The sequence below is a fragment of the Gadus chalcogrammus genome, chromosome 3, assembly GCF_026213295.1.
Source record: "Gadus chalcogrammus isolate NIFS_2021 chromosome 3, NIFS_Gcha_1.0, whole genome shotgun sequence".
Taxonomy (NCBI): Eukaryota; Metazoa; Chordata; class Actinopteri; order Gadiformes; family Gadidae; genus Gadus; species Gadus chalcogrammus.
Window position 1 is genome coordinate 5844582 of NC_079414.1, and position 15750 is coordinate 5860331.

Here is a 15750-nt window from a genome sequence, read left to right on the forward strand (position 1 = left end):
TGTATTTCACGCAATTTTTAAATATTGTAGCAGGCTTGTGTGCGGTTTTCTTTCCACACTACCAAGTTGATTAGACAATCACACAACAAAAAGAGCAGTTCACAGTCAATGGTGATTTATTTAGGGGGTATTTACATCCAGAGGGGGGGGGGTGTTAACTACCTCAGTTAGAGCACATGCCTCATCAGTCCATTTGTCCAGTTTCCATGGGTCATCGCCAGAATTGTTCTCATCTGAAGCAGTCGGTCCACGTTGGGGTAATCAGACTTGGTCCTATCGTTTGCAATATCGTACTCCCAGAATATCACACAAATGCTTTCTGTAGTTGTGACAGATGAATGCCCCTCAGGATGTAGGCCTTCGTTGACCTCTCCTTCATATGGGCCAGATAATGGCTCCTTTCTCCATTCGGTCAATTTAATTAATGCATTAATACAGTGTTTAACGTTTTACTTTGATTGTGACAATTCTTAGTTCACCTTAAAATATAACGGAATTGAGAAATAGAATGAGGCTATTGAATATAGAGAGATGTGTGTGTGTGTAATCATCATACTTCATCTCCTTTCTCAACATACATGTAGCCAACAATTACTTTAGGATGGTCAATGAGGTTTGCTTGGAGTATCATGCTGAAGAGAACATTAATATTGTCGTGCTTATTTATGCTCCTTTCAGTTGCTCCTTGCAAGTGCTACAAATTATTGCTAAAAATACCTTTTACCTCCAACTGTGGCTGTTTCTGAAACTGAGGTTAAACTTTGATGGGTATTTTATTTGATAGGTATTTTATTAATTTGTCGTATGTCGTATGACATTTTAGGTAGAATGCTGATCAATTCATGTGATACAATGCAAGTATGCTTGCATACTGCCTGATATGAGATGAAACCATTCTTAAACAATTGGCTGTGCTCACCTTTCTTTGGAATCAGTCTACCCTCAGTTTGCTTTTTTTCTCTTTCCTTTTTCCTTATTTTTTTGTGACCCTAATTTCCCTTTCTTGCAGAAAGACATCCTGGTGCATATTAGCGCTCCAGCATGAGCAGTCGCTCATCTTTGCTGCATGACTGTGATTTACGCCTTCTGTAAGGTTTGACAATGATCCTCCAATAAATATATTTTTACATACAATGTTCCGTGACTCAAACCTTGTATTCAGCCCAATAGTAGTTACTTATGAAATTAATTAGTTTGCAATTGCAATCAAACTTGGTGCCCTGGGTAACCAGTCCCACTCATACCCTCACAGTAGAAAATCGTGTTTACAATGTATACACAGGGAGGCTTCTGTGAAGTCTTTGTAAATTTGTAGGATATTCATTTATATTGACGAAAACATTAATTTGTTATGTCTTCCTTCGTTAGTATACTTATCAGCAATGTTGTATATATCTAGTCAGTTGAGGTGTCTTCATGTAATTGTTGTAGTTGATCAAAAACCTAAATATGTATGCTTTGCAAAATGTTCAATTATTTGGAAGCTGAAGATGAAATTGACACTCAATTGCAGCCGACTGGTGTTTCTGGTATGAATAATATGTTCTGTCCGTTCTGCTATGCCACTAAATTGTACACACTTTGAAGTTTCCACACATAAATATGTGCCTTTAGAAGCGTGAACAAATATTTGTATGCTTGTTATTTTGTCATCTCAAAGCCAGAACCGAACCTCTTTCAGACTACATATAAATGAAACATGGTCGGTCAGTCAGCTATATCTCCCTGCTGAAGAAAGTAAAGCGCTGTTGTCATTACTAAATAGGTCTTTAGTTATTAGACGTTTCCCTAGATGCAACTGTTATTATGTAGGGTTGAGTGTTGTGTTACATATTGATCAGCAATGCAAATGTGATGAAATACATAACAAACAAACTAACAATCATATATATTTTTCCAAGCCATCTTGATTGTAAAAATTGTGCCGAGTACAGGGGAGCACACTTGTTTTGTACATTATCGACCAAAAGCTTACTACAAGATGGTGGTAGAAAGTGAGATACCTAATTTCATATTATTCTATTTCGGTAAAAAATTACTTGGTCATCAAATTTGAAATTAACATGTGGTTCATAAATGGAAGCAGCTCACAGCATAGTCGACACTGACAGTGTTTGAATGTATACAAATGTATATTTTTAATTACAGTCCAACAGCACACTCTATTGGCCAAATATTTCTCCCTCTCTGCCTGCAGTGGGCGGTCCATCCAGGGACAGCTGTACTGTGATTGGCCGATGGAAGCGGAGGCTGCCATGACACAGTGGAAGCTGTGCAGAGCCTCTTCGACAGCATCAGCAGGCATCAGCCCTCCATCCTCCTCTTTTTCCTTTCTCTCGCTTTCTCTTTTTCATTCCCATCTGCTGCTCTGCTTTCACTGCCCAACCTTCATTCTCTCATATTCCTTCTCTCCTCTCTTTCATCATTGATTGAAAGGCCCATCCCTTCCCTCATCCTCAGGCCGACTGCATCAGAGGACATTCACGCAGCAGCAGCAGCAGCGGCAGCAGCAGCAGCAGCAGCAGCAGCAGCAGCAGCAGCAGCAGCAGAAGCAGAAGCAGAAGCAGAAGCAGAAGCAGAAGCAGCAGCAGGCAGACTGGTAGGTGTGCTCGTGGCCTCGCTCTCCGCTCTCTCTCAGGGCTGGCGTGGTTTCTGCTACATCGAGGACTACTGTCTACCTCAGCAGTGTGTGTCCTTGTGAGTCGTGGGAGCAGGTTGGAGGGTAGAGTGAAGGGTTGTCTAACACAACCACCACACCCTGGGACCTGCTTCAACCACAGATGGAGGCCTCTGGTATTATAAGCTTTCATCCTGTGTGGGCCATACATGCTGTTGTTGTCACTGTGCTGCATTAGCCCCTTGGGATCTATGTTTCCACTTCTCCTTGTATACCACATACATCTAGACACTGCTCTATTCTTGTTTTTGTGAAATTTCTTCCCCTGTGTGTTTGTGTGCATGCAGTGTGTTTCGATTTGGAGTTCTTCGCTATCCTCTTTAATTCCCCTTCTAAAACCTCAACCTTCCTGAATACTACCGTCGTTACACTATTATACTACTGTCAGCATGTTGTGTTCGTCGACCCGTCCCTCTTTCCTCTGTTTGACCTCCACCACCTTCTGCCTCATATTGTCACTCACCTCCTTCACCTTTATCTCTCTCTCTATCCCCCTTCTCCCTCTCTTTCTCACCCTTTTCTCTCTACAAGTCTCCCCCTTTCTCTTTCTTTACGTCTCCCCCTCTCTCTGTCTGTCTCTCTGTCTCTGTGGGGTTTGGTGGCGATCCCAGAATGCCTTGCTCCATGCCATCCCGCTAGGCGTGAGCAGCATGGGTGGAGGCTGGGTGGGCAGAGAGAGCAGGGACAGGACGGAGGTGCTGACGGGTGGCGCTCCCTCTGCTTCAGATGGCCGAAGACACTGAGAGCCCTACGATCAACCACAGCTTCCTGCGAGACTATGTCACCGAAGGTACGGCACACACAGCTTATAGTTCTCCTTAATAATGGGAATGGGGATGCTGGGGATTATTCTGATGGTGAATAGGATGGATGAGGATTGTTGTTTATATCACAATATTATTATTATTATTATTAGTAGTGGTGGTAGTAGTAGTAGTAGTAGTAGCAGTACTAGTAGTAGTAGCAGTCGAAGTAGAAGTAGATGTATTAGTAGTTACAGTAGTTCTGTAAACTCAATGGTTAAATCTTTTTAACGTGTAAATTAAAGTGTTATTAGAATGCTTCGTGTTATTCATATTTGTATTTTTATTAGTGTTTTTTATGTTATTAGCATGGTTATTAGTGTTAAAAGAATGCTTAGTATTATTGGTGGTATTAGATGGTATATTATTTCAAGGAGATGTTGTTAGTGATAAGCCTGATGTTAATATTTCATGATTATTTGGGGCTCTGGAAAAACAATGCATCCGGACAGCTCCGTTAACCTCCTTTCTTGCTGAATTAGGATCTAAATCGAGCATGGGTCATCTGTCATTAGTTATTCTGGTATTTCTGAAATGAATACACTTTATCGATCCATCCATCCCTCTTTCTACATCCCTCTCTTTCTACCTCTCTGTCTCTCCTACACATTTATGAATAATTCCCTTTTATCTCCCCATTTCTCCAATAAAATGTTTTTTAATCAGCTGTTTGCTGTATTCTCCCCTTTCTTCTCTAGCTGACGTCATCTCCACAGTGGAATTCAACCAGACAGGAGAGCTGCTGGCTACAGGAGACAAGGGGGGGCGTGTGGTCATCTTTCAAAGAGAGAGCGAGGTCAGTCCACTTCATCCATTTATACCCATGTATACCTTATGGTTAAACGTCTAATTGTGTTGACTTGCAATGTGTAAATCAATTCAACTAGACGTTTACATCTTATGGAAGACCATTAAAAATGTATTAACCGATACTAGTCACTAATTGTCCATACTGGGCTCTACTGGAACGCTCTGCTCTCAGGTCAATCAAAAGTCACTCTTTCGCCTCAAACTTGTCAAGAAGGAAGCATTTGGGCGTCTACAAGTTCTAACAGACATCACCCAAATACCATCCTTGCTTCCCTTTGTATGTAGAATTCAAGTTTAATAATTACCCAGATCATGGTCTGGGTACTGGCTGGCTACGAGCCAGTTCTATCTCTGACATGCTAGAGCCTAATGCAAGCGTACCAATGTTCCCTGGCTCCTTTGTTCCCTAATTCAATATTCTGTTCACAAACAAATCTTCCTATTATGTTGGTGTTAAGTATGACCCGTTTCAAGTTATAATATTTTATAAATATTATCCAGTTTTCTTTCATTGGAACAAGGCTTTTTGTTTCATATTCTCATAGTAAAATGCCACAGTTGTAATGTAACAATATCACTGCATTGGTATTTGGAGATACCAGGGGCAAGTGGCCTGAAGCTTAGAATCTAGCCAGTAACTTTTGGTGTAAGGCCCGTGGGCTGGCGAGGGGCAGGGGAGGAGGTCTCAGGTGGAAGGCCCGGGTGCTGGACAAAAGCAGAGCAGGAGATCTCAGGGGGAGTTCCTGGATGCTGGGAGCGAGAGAGACAGGCAGAAATGCAGAGCCTTGGGGATCAGCGATATAGGGGGAGCTGTAGGAGCTCGGTGAGGTAGGAACCACGCAGGAGGCAGACAACGTAGACGAAACCCGCCAGGACGCCGGCCATGCAGGCTGAACCGTTCAGGAAGGCATAACGTATGCAGTACCGCTCAGGAGGCCATAAAGCAGGTGGAACCGTTCAGGAGGCCATAAAGCAGGTGGAACCGTTCAGGAAGCCATAACGTATGAAGAGCCGTTAAGGAAGCCATAACATATGAAGAACCGTTCAGGAGGCCATAACGCAAGTGGAACCGTTAAGGAGGCCATAACGTAGGTGGAACAATTCAGTAGGAAATAACGCAGGTGGAACCGTTCAGGAGGCCATAACGTAGGTGGAACAATTCAGTAGGAAATAACACAGGTGGAACCGTTCAGGAGGCCATAATGTAGGTTGAACCGTTCAGGAAGCCATAACGCAGGTGGAACTGTTCAGGAGGCCATAACGCAGGTGGAACCGTTCAGGAATCCGGCAATGTAGGAAGAACGGTTCTGAAGGCCTGAGACATATAGTTGAACCAGTCCAGATTCTGGCGACGTAGGAGGAACCACCCTGGTGGGTGTCGATGGAGGTAACCGATTGATGGTCTGGCTGCGGCTCGGGGGACATGAAATCGGACCGGGAATTAGACTAATTTTCCTAAGCCAGAGCGGGCCCTCTTCCAGCAACCTTGGATGCACAGGAGAGTATTTGATAATCATACTGTTCATCATCCATTCTTATGGCTGCTGGGTCTATGGTTTTGGTCTGTTATTTCGGTCACCACCAGTGCTAAATTTTTTTTTTACCTAAAACGACAATTAAAAAAAGCATCTGCTAAATTGGTAAATGTGTTGCTTGTCTGCTCTGCAGTCTAAAGGAGAGCTGGAGGATTTGGGCGACATTGGGGACTCCGGAGAGTACAACGTGTACAGCACCTTCCAGAGTCATGAGCCTGACTTTGACTACCTGAAGAGCCTGGAGATCGAGGAGAAGATCAACAAGATCAGATGGCTACCTCAGCAGAATGCTGCCCACTTCCTCCTGTCCACCAATGGTGCGGAGCTAAGAATACGCTCACCAATGAAATGCTGAAGTGTAGCCTAGACACAATCTGTTAAAAAATATGATCCAAAATGTATCTGCTCACACAGAATAATCCAAGTGATGTTAATAATACCCCCCTGCAAAAAAAACAACACTAGAAAAAGGAATAATTAAACGTAATCCAAATGGATTGATCTGACAAGGATTTGCTACATTTTGCTACATTTTGCAGTGTTGCATGGGAGTGACTTGAAAAGTCACTCCCATGACCTGAGAAGTAGTTTTATTGTATTAAATCAAAGACTGAAAGAAATAAAAATTAAGTGTTATATTTGTAATAGTTAGTGAATTATAAGTATATATATTAATAATTATTCTTTTAATGAAATACCAGTTCGTAGAAATTGTTAAAAAAAGATACAGATGAAATAGCTCAACTGAATGGGCTGAATAAGCCTGAGCTGTATTGTGGACATGGTGTTGGCGTCTCAACATGCTCGCTCTCTGTTGCGTGTCACAGATAAGACCATTAAACTGTGGAAGGTCAGCGAGAGAGACAAGAGGCCTGAAGGATACAATCTGAAAGATGAGGAGGGGAGACTCAAGGACATCTCTACTGTTACCTCCTTACAGGTACACACACACACTTGCACACACACACACACACACACACCACACACACACACACACACACACACACACACACACACACACACACACACACACACACACACACACACACACACACCACACACACACACACAGACACAGACACAGACACAGACACACACAAACTCAAATGTAGACATGCTGGGTCAACACAAATTACCTTTGGCCTTTTTGCTCTTTAGCCCTTCCTGTTCATATGTCATCCCCCCACACCAAGCTGCCTGTTAATACAACGCTGTACCATGATGTCCACTGGTAGGTTCCCGTGCTCAAACCCACAGACCTGATGGTGGAGGTGCGCCCCAGGCGGGTGTTCTCAAACGGACACACCTACCATGTCAACTCTATCTCCGTCAACAGCGACGGCGAGACATACCTCTCGGCCGACGACCTCCGCATCAATCTGTGGCACCTTGGCATCACCGACCGCAGCTTCAGTATCCTTCAGCTCTTACCCAGAGTCAGGCGGAGCAGTTGCCACTTGCCGACCCTCACCCACAATAACAAACCTAGTCCTAAAGCACTGTAAAACATACTTAAGAGAATAAGATCATTTAGAACATTGTGTCTGATCAGACTAGATCAGATCGGATGGCGTCCTCACTAGAGCTGTTAGTCCAATCTGTTCTACTGTGGAAGCATATTGGTGGAGTAACATGGAGAAATGGGATGTAAACAAAGAGAGAGTTACGGGTTGAACAAAATCTTTTTTTTTAAGATTGTATCAGCTATATAAAACGGATTAATTATTATTATTATTATTATAGGATGTGATTTTAATGATAACATTACTGAAATCGTTATCGACATTCAATACAGATATGTCCAGTTCATTTTAAGCTATGAGCTACTTGAAATGTTATGTGTTATGTTATGTAAGTGTTGTATTATGCAACTATGCAATTTCACAACTTTAACTCAAAACAGCAACCCTTCAGATAACACGATAGTTGGTCGCCTCATTGTTTGTAAAAATGAATTTCCTCTGTGAGGACAATTATGATGATCTATCTAGCACAACTCTGACCAACTGCCAGTGGCCTACATATGACCAGGCTCCGGTTGGACCAGTCACCAATCAAAAGTCAAACAATGCTGAAGCCTGGTTTTGGAGGCTGGAGTAGTGGTCATAGTCATGGTCAACATGAGAAGTAGACAGAGTCATGTTTATTACTGATTTCATTTACATACATATTTACACAGCCATATTTTATGGATGCAAACATATACACGAATAATCTGTAATGTATCTTTAACCCCCTCCCTGGATTAATCATATATCTTCAAAAAAAAAAAAATGAGACAAACTAGGTTATGTAAATTATCTAGGAATATAGGACATGGTTTTATCCAAAGCGCCTTACATAACATGACGGTAAAAATGTAATATGTTTATTACCTGAAAATGTTATGTCAAATTTAACCACAGTCAGTTTCAATTATATTGATAATACATGCCTAATATCGCTGCATAGGCAATCTCTTTCAGATGTGTCATGTCTATGTAATGTACCTGTGTCCCTGTGTCTAAAGCAGCAGTCAGGGATACACACTATGTTCCTGTCTGAGCTTCCTGGACCAGACAGGAAGTTGTGTTGTTTGCAAGTGCGTGGCAGTGTTTAAATGGAGGCTGACCTAGAAACTGAGAGAAACATCTATGGAAGAACAGCTTAAATAATTCACTCACAGCAGCAGCTTTCTCCATGGATGCACACAGGACAAGGCTGTAAATAGAAGCACACAGAGAATTAGGATATGGTGGGGGTTAGAGAAAGGGTTTGGTGATACTGAGTAGGTAATTAAATATGTGTGTGTCTGTGTCTGTGTTTGTGTTTCGGAGTGCGAGTGTGTGCCTCCGTGCCTGCATGCACATGTGTGTTTATAATGTTATTTAAATGCAATAATGGCAATAGGACAATGTGTTTATGTTCATGGTTGTTTTATGTATTTATTTATTTATTTACCACGTATACAGAATACAACATGGTCACCTACCTAGACACTGCTATTCTTGTGATAAAAGTAGTTAATCTAGAAAACAAAAGGACAACATAAGCATCATAATGTTTAATCGTCCAAATCGTGTTTGGAAATGCATGCAGGTAAACTCAGAACCTTTCATAAAGAGTAGTGCACTATATCCCTCAGAACCTAGCTTATAGAGTATGGCACTATATGCTTCAGAACCTAGCTTATAGAGTGGTGCATTACATCCCCAGTAGCAGGGCCAAATAATTATGATTGCAGGAGCTAAGTGGGCGCTGGATTGTTTATAGCAGGTGCTTATACATTTTGAAGCAAAATATAATAACTAATAATACTACAAGAGAATATGAGATTCTATGATCCCGGGATAATAGGCAACATTATTTACAATTAGAACTAGGCGCCTGTTGTTGTGATTTGCAGCGAAGCGGTCAATCACTGCATTGATGTCAAATGCTTGGTCCTTATGGAACTGATCACAGCACACCCAGACTGCTGGTCTCAGGCAGTGTCTCCGCTTCTGTTCCTCAGCTCTTTAAGCGGCGTGAGCAAGAAAAGCTCCTCTCACACTGATGTGACGGTAGTGTCACATCAGTGAATATAAATCAACACTTTGCTGCTAGAGATACGCTCACCATCACTTTCGTATCATAATTACACTTAATATGATTCCATAGGTCGATTTTCAGTCCGATGACTTCATAAACATATGCATATATATATATGTATATGTACATGTCATTTGATTATTATTATACATTTATTTTGCATCATATATATATCATCATATTTAATCAAACAATGACTGAGGGGTTTGGGAAGGGGGGGCTTAGAGGGGACTCAGCCTTTTTCAGGGGGAGCTTCAGCTTCAAGAATTACTCATTGGAGAAACCACACAATACAGTACAATCAATGTGCCCATTGTGACTAGTTCCACGGCTCCTTGACCAGCCATCCCTCCCAGACATCGTGGACATTAAGCCGGCCAACATGGAGGAGCTGACGGAGGTGATCACGTCAGCAGAGTTCCACCCGCACCACTGCCACATGCTGGTGTACAGCAGCAGTAAGGGCACCCTGCGGCTGTGTGACATGAGGGCCTCGGCCCTCTGCGACCAGCACTCCAAACGTGAGCCATGTGTACTGTACGAGGAACAGCTGTGTGTTTCTATCATTTGTGATATCTTGTAATCCTGCAACATTAGCTATTTACAGCCACAGTGGCTGTGACTCTTAATTGTAGTGTCATGGGTTACCTTTACCATTTGAAAACATTGATACCTTTATGATATACCTTCTATTGAATGGGGTCTTTTGTGTGTATGAATAATCTCTTGCCACCTATTCAAGGTTATTAATTAGCTGAATGTGTTCTTGATGAAGTGTTTGAGGAGCCGGAGGATCCAGGAAGCAGGAGCTTCTTCTCTGAGATCATCTCCTCAGTGTCGGACGTCAAGTTCAGCCACAACGGGCGCTACCTGCTGACCAGAGACTACCTGACCGCCAAGGTGTGGGACCTGAACATGGACAAGGGCCCCGTGGAGACCTACCAGGTCAGCTAATAACACCTACATATACCCTATTATAACCAATAAGTAGCTATTATTCTAGATATCTCCTAACCATTCAGCTCTAGTTCTAAATATCTCCTAACCAATCAGCTCTAGTTCTAGATACTGTATCTCCTAACCAATCAGCTCTAGGTCTAGATATCTCCTAACCAATCAGCTCTAGGTCTAGATATCTCCTTATCAATCAGCTCTAGGTCTAGATATCTCCTAACCAATCAGTTCTAGTTATCACCTAACCAATTGCCTCTAGTTCTGGATATCTCCTTACCAATCAGCTCTAGTCCTAGATATCTCCTAACCAATCAGCTCTAGTTCTAGATATCACCTAAACAATTGGCTCTAGTTCTAGATATCTCCTAACCAATCAGCTCTAGTCCTAGATATCTCCCTACCAATCAGCTATAGTTCTAGATGTCTCCTAACCAATCAGCTCTAGTCCTAGATATCTCCTATCCAATCAGCTCTAGTTCTAGATATCACCTAAAAAATTGGCTCTATTTCTAGATATCTCCTAACCAATCAGCTATAGTTCTAGACATCTCCTAACCAATCAGCTCTCGTCCTAGATATCTCCTAAAAAATTGGCTCTATTTCTAGATATCTCCTAACCAATCAGCTCTAGTTCTAGATATCTCCCTACCAATCAGCTATAGTTCTAGTTATCTCCTAACCAATCAGCTCTAGTTAACAATTAATGTGGACGACAGTGAACCGAGCATAGGTGGTAGTGGTGAGGTTCTTTGCATCCATGAAATCATCGCGTCTCAAACATCATCTTTCAACCAAATACGCAGTGCTGAAAGACAAACCAGTGGATTTTTCGTGACGGAGAGAAGTTCAATAGTTCAATAGTCACTGTTCAATAGTCAGGAACAAAGTCATTGCGTAACACATCTTGCTTGGACAACAGTTCTGTGAATTCTCACCGAAATATGTAACAAATAAATAAACACAGAGATTAGACATAATTGGGAATTTTGAACGAACAGTAAACTAGTAAATAAATTCTGAAAAGAAAATCAAGAAATAAATTACAGTAAATTCACTCGTAAAAAAACATCTTAAATAGCAGCTTTGGGGCCCTCTTGTGGTTTCCGAGGCCCTATGCAACCGCATTTAGAAGGAAACGGCCACGTTTCTTGAACTCAAGGCCAAACATGTAAAGCTGACATAGTGGCGTCCAATCACAATACAGCCTTCTAACATAGCGAGAACAATTCAGGTAATAAACATATTACATTTTTACCGTCATGTTATGTAAGGCGCTTTGGACAAAACCATGTCCTACATTCCTAGATAATTTACATAACCTAGTTTGTCTCTTAATTATGTACTTATGTAATTGTAGCCTGTTGATATTTGATATTGTTGATATTTATGTTGATATTTATAATGTTGATATTTATTAAAAAAATACTCATTCTTTCTTGTTTCTTGCTGTTTTAGGTCCATGAGTACCTGAGGAGTAAGCTGTGTTCCCTCTATGAGAATGACTGCATCTTCGACAAGTTTGAGTGTGTGTGGAACAGTTCAGATAGGTAAGAAAGTGATGGTAGGGATTTAGAGTTTGTATTGTATTCCTGAACCTCAAATATCTCAGTCCAACACTAAGACAACACTAAAATGAATCCTAATCCATCCTGTATGCCTCTAGCCTGGGTATACCCATGCAGCCTTGCGCGCAATTTCATTTCGCGCTGCTAGGCACATGGACACATTATAGAATGGACACCGGATTCCAAAATGGCACCCATTCGTTCCTATGTAAACTGCTCAATGGCGCAGGGCATCATCGAGGAGAGATATGCTTCCGCATCATGGGAGCCTAGCCACGCCCTAGTTCATGACGTACCGGATGCAGAAATATTCTTGTTTTTTAGCATTGTAGCTCTCAAGAGGTCTGAGCGATCGCAGTCGCATTGTTTACCGACCATGGAAGTATAAGATAACTTTATTATGAAAGATTTCTCCAAATAACATATAATACCAACAACATACTAAATGTATGTTGGCCTAGAAAACAATACACTTCAATGTTATTGCTTAAGAAACAGATTCCATCCAACTATTTACGAAAAATGCTAGCAATAATTAAAATAATAATAAAACCCTTTATCCCTAAAACACTTTAAGTGATAAAAGTCACCACAGTGCCTAAAAACCATCAACGTCATTCATGTTAAGTATAAGTAAAAACCTTGGACACGAGAAGTTAACAGAGGCCGTGCACTAGCCCTCTCGAATGCCGGGCCGAAACAACATTTGTTTCACTACGACTCCTTTCAGCTGCCCACCCCTCCTTCCCAGCAAGAAATAATAACATAAAACTGCTAATAAAACGCTTGAGGTGGCGTTTTGAAATAAGAAAACTTCAATTTTTTTAGTACATGGCATAAAGATAATTATGAGCCTTTGATTGATATCCAGTAATTTTTGCCGAGACACATTCCTTTTCCCACTTGTATTGGAGAGAACGGAGATATCTACTTCTGGGCCCCTTGAATCGAGGGACCCTCCACAGCCCTTAAACAGCTGCAATACCAGGCTTGGCCGCTGAGCACTTTTGGATTGCGGAAGTATGCACTGTTCCCGGGGGCTTGGCTAGGCAGCCTGGAATCCATGGATCAGATTTTCGCCTGAGATAGGGAACCAATCACAGAACGGGGAGGGACGGCAAGACGATGACGACGTTATGCGACACCCATCGTCTTCTCCCTCATCGAATTTATGTCGGTCTACACACATCATCTGGCAATATTGATACGATTGGCTTTGAGCTACGTACAGACTCATGTGTTAGACATTCGTAGTGCCCAATAAACGGCTCCGGGCAATCGTAAACCACGCCTCCTCTCTTCCTCCCCCATCCCCCGCTGTCTCCTTCACCCTTGTCCTCTCTCTCCTCCCCTTCCTCCCCTGTCTCTGGTCTCTCTCCTCCCCTGCCTCCCTTTTTCTTTTCTCCGGTGTCTCCCCCCCGCCCCTCAGTGTGATCATGACCGGGGCTTACAACAGCTTCTTCCGAATGCTGGACCGGGAGACGGGCCGGGGTGCGTGACCCTGGAGCGTGGCGGGAGAGCGTAAAAAGCCGCGGGCCCGTGCTGCGCACGCGGCGCGTCTACCGGGCGAAAGCGGCGCCGCGTGGGACGTAGGCGTGGACAGCCTGGACTTCACCAAGAAGATCCTCCACATGGCGTGGCACCCGTCTGAGAACATCATCGCCATCGCCGCCACCAACAACCTGTACATCTTTCAGGACCGCGTCAGCCCCGACGCACACACACAGTGACGCAAAAGACACCAATGGACAGGGGCTGGGGGGAGGGGAGGAGAGTTTTGTGTAACAAAGACAAGGAACTTTGAGATCTGGACCTACTGCTCTGGCTCAAAGGGAAGCCCTCAGTCTAGAAGAGGATGAGGGAGGAAGGCTGTGGAGCAGTGACACACACACAAACAAACACACACACACACACACACACACACACACACACACACACCACACACACACACACACACACACACACACACACACACACACACACACACAACACACACATACACATACCACACACACACACACACACACAGTATCTGATGGAGGAGGAGCTCCTTAAAGTGTTAACGTATTCTAATCCTAATCAGATATCAACGATATCCTTGGATCTTAACAATCACACTCCTCCTACAGATATTGAGCAATCTAGCCTCTAACACGAGCGGTGCAGGAACATCTTCCGCTCCACTGAACTGGTAACTCTTGCGACAGACCAAAGGATATATTGCATAAGCGACGAAGGAGGCATTCCACCACTAGAGCTGACATTGCAGCCCCTCTTCGGATGTGGATGCAAGAAGCAGATCCCTCCAACCAGGCTTAGGCAGAATTAAATGGTTTTTTTTCACAGAATATTTTAAGTGGTCTTACTGTGCAACTCTGAGTGGCAACAGTATCATACCCATTGCTAATTCTCCTTTTTAGAGCAGTGCTCTCGGAGAAACCATGCATATGGCCAATAATATAGGCCATATTCAATTTTGCAATAATCGCACATCCTAGAACACAAATGTTGCCATTTATTTATTATTTTGCTCCAAAACAGAAGTATCCCTTCCACCAGATATAAATGTATTCACCCATCACATTGTTAACTGTAAATACTTCTATTGGTTTTTCTAACCGCAACCAAGTTTGGCTCAGGCGAGCTGGCTCGTAGGTGAGGCTATTTATGTAGTCCACTCTGCCTGGACCTCATTCGACTATTCTGGGACAGCAATGTACTGAGTCTTAACTGAAGTCAATGTTTTTATTTTTATGGTTGCAAGGTCTGTAAAGTTTATGAAAAGGAAGTTAACATGTGCGCACATTAACTATTGCTTTATTGAAGATGTTAGGTGTATTCAGATGATGAACCAGAGTTATTTATAATATGCGACGAGAAACTGATGGCTAAACTGGTAGTTTAAGCCATGTGTGTAAGTACATTTGAGAATGGTTCCAACATAAAGTTAAGGTTAGAGTGCAGCCCACATGTTTTATTAAGAAGGAGGCCTCTGATTTAGCGCTCTGACTTCTGCTGTTTAAGATGTTTTCAGATTGTCAGAACAGCAGTTACATATGCATTGTTGCTGAGTAGTTATATTAATTTGGAACAGTGCCATGCAATTTAAATGTGTCTTGTCAATATGTTACAACACAAGCACACATGCTCCAGACAAGGCACTGTCAGTTTTTGGATGTAATTCAACCAGTGGATGTTGTATCGATCTGAAGGGATTGGGTTTGATTGTTTTACAGTGAAGTGCTTTGTTTTTTAAGTGCTTTAAAATATCCTGATCTGTTTCTTAGGTCGGGTTCCATAGCGGCTTGAAAAGACAAATTTACTTCAAATGCTTGTTGCCATTTGCATTACTTATACATAACGGTGGGAGTCACTAAAATGAATCATGTCGACCAATGATCAGTGCAGAATAATTACATGTTGACCATTATCACTGCTGTATTACTGGTCTAACAGTCTATCCTACATGTTAGTATCTGTACCTCCATACTATGTCTGTACTGCATAACACAGTCAAATAACTACTTAAAATCACTAGGGAAGACACTAACACTGCATGACACTTCAACAATGAATAAACAATAACAACGAACACAGAAAACACAGCAACACAACTGATCGACTGCATCACATGGCTTGTAGGGATCTTCCTCCTCTACCAGTAGGTAAGGGGTCAGAGCAGGTCGATTGTCATCACATAGTGCCACACAACTTAACAAATCTGTGGGAGAACTTGTGTTGAGGAGCACAGCAGCAGCTGCATGTTGCTATTATTCAATGCTACTAGCGTGTAAACCATCATTACTTTGAAATAGAAAAAAGATATACTGAACACA

General features: G+C 42.4%; 1 pseudogene; it reads left to right on the plus strand.

The window, feature by feature from the left end:
- The first annotated feature begins 3403 nt into the window (after positions 1 to 3403).
- LOC130380011 (serine/threonine-protein phosphatase 2A 55 kDa regulatory subunit B gamma isoform-like) lies at positions 3404 to 13644 on the plus strand (annotated as a pseudogene).
- The last annotated feature ends 2106 nt before the right edge of the window (positions 13645 to 15750 follow it).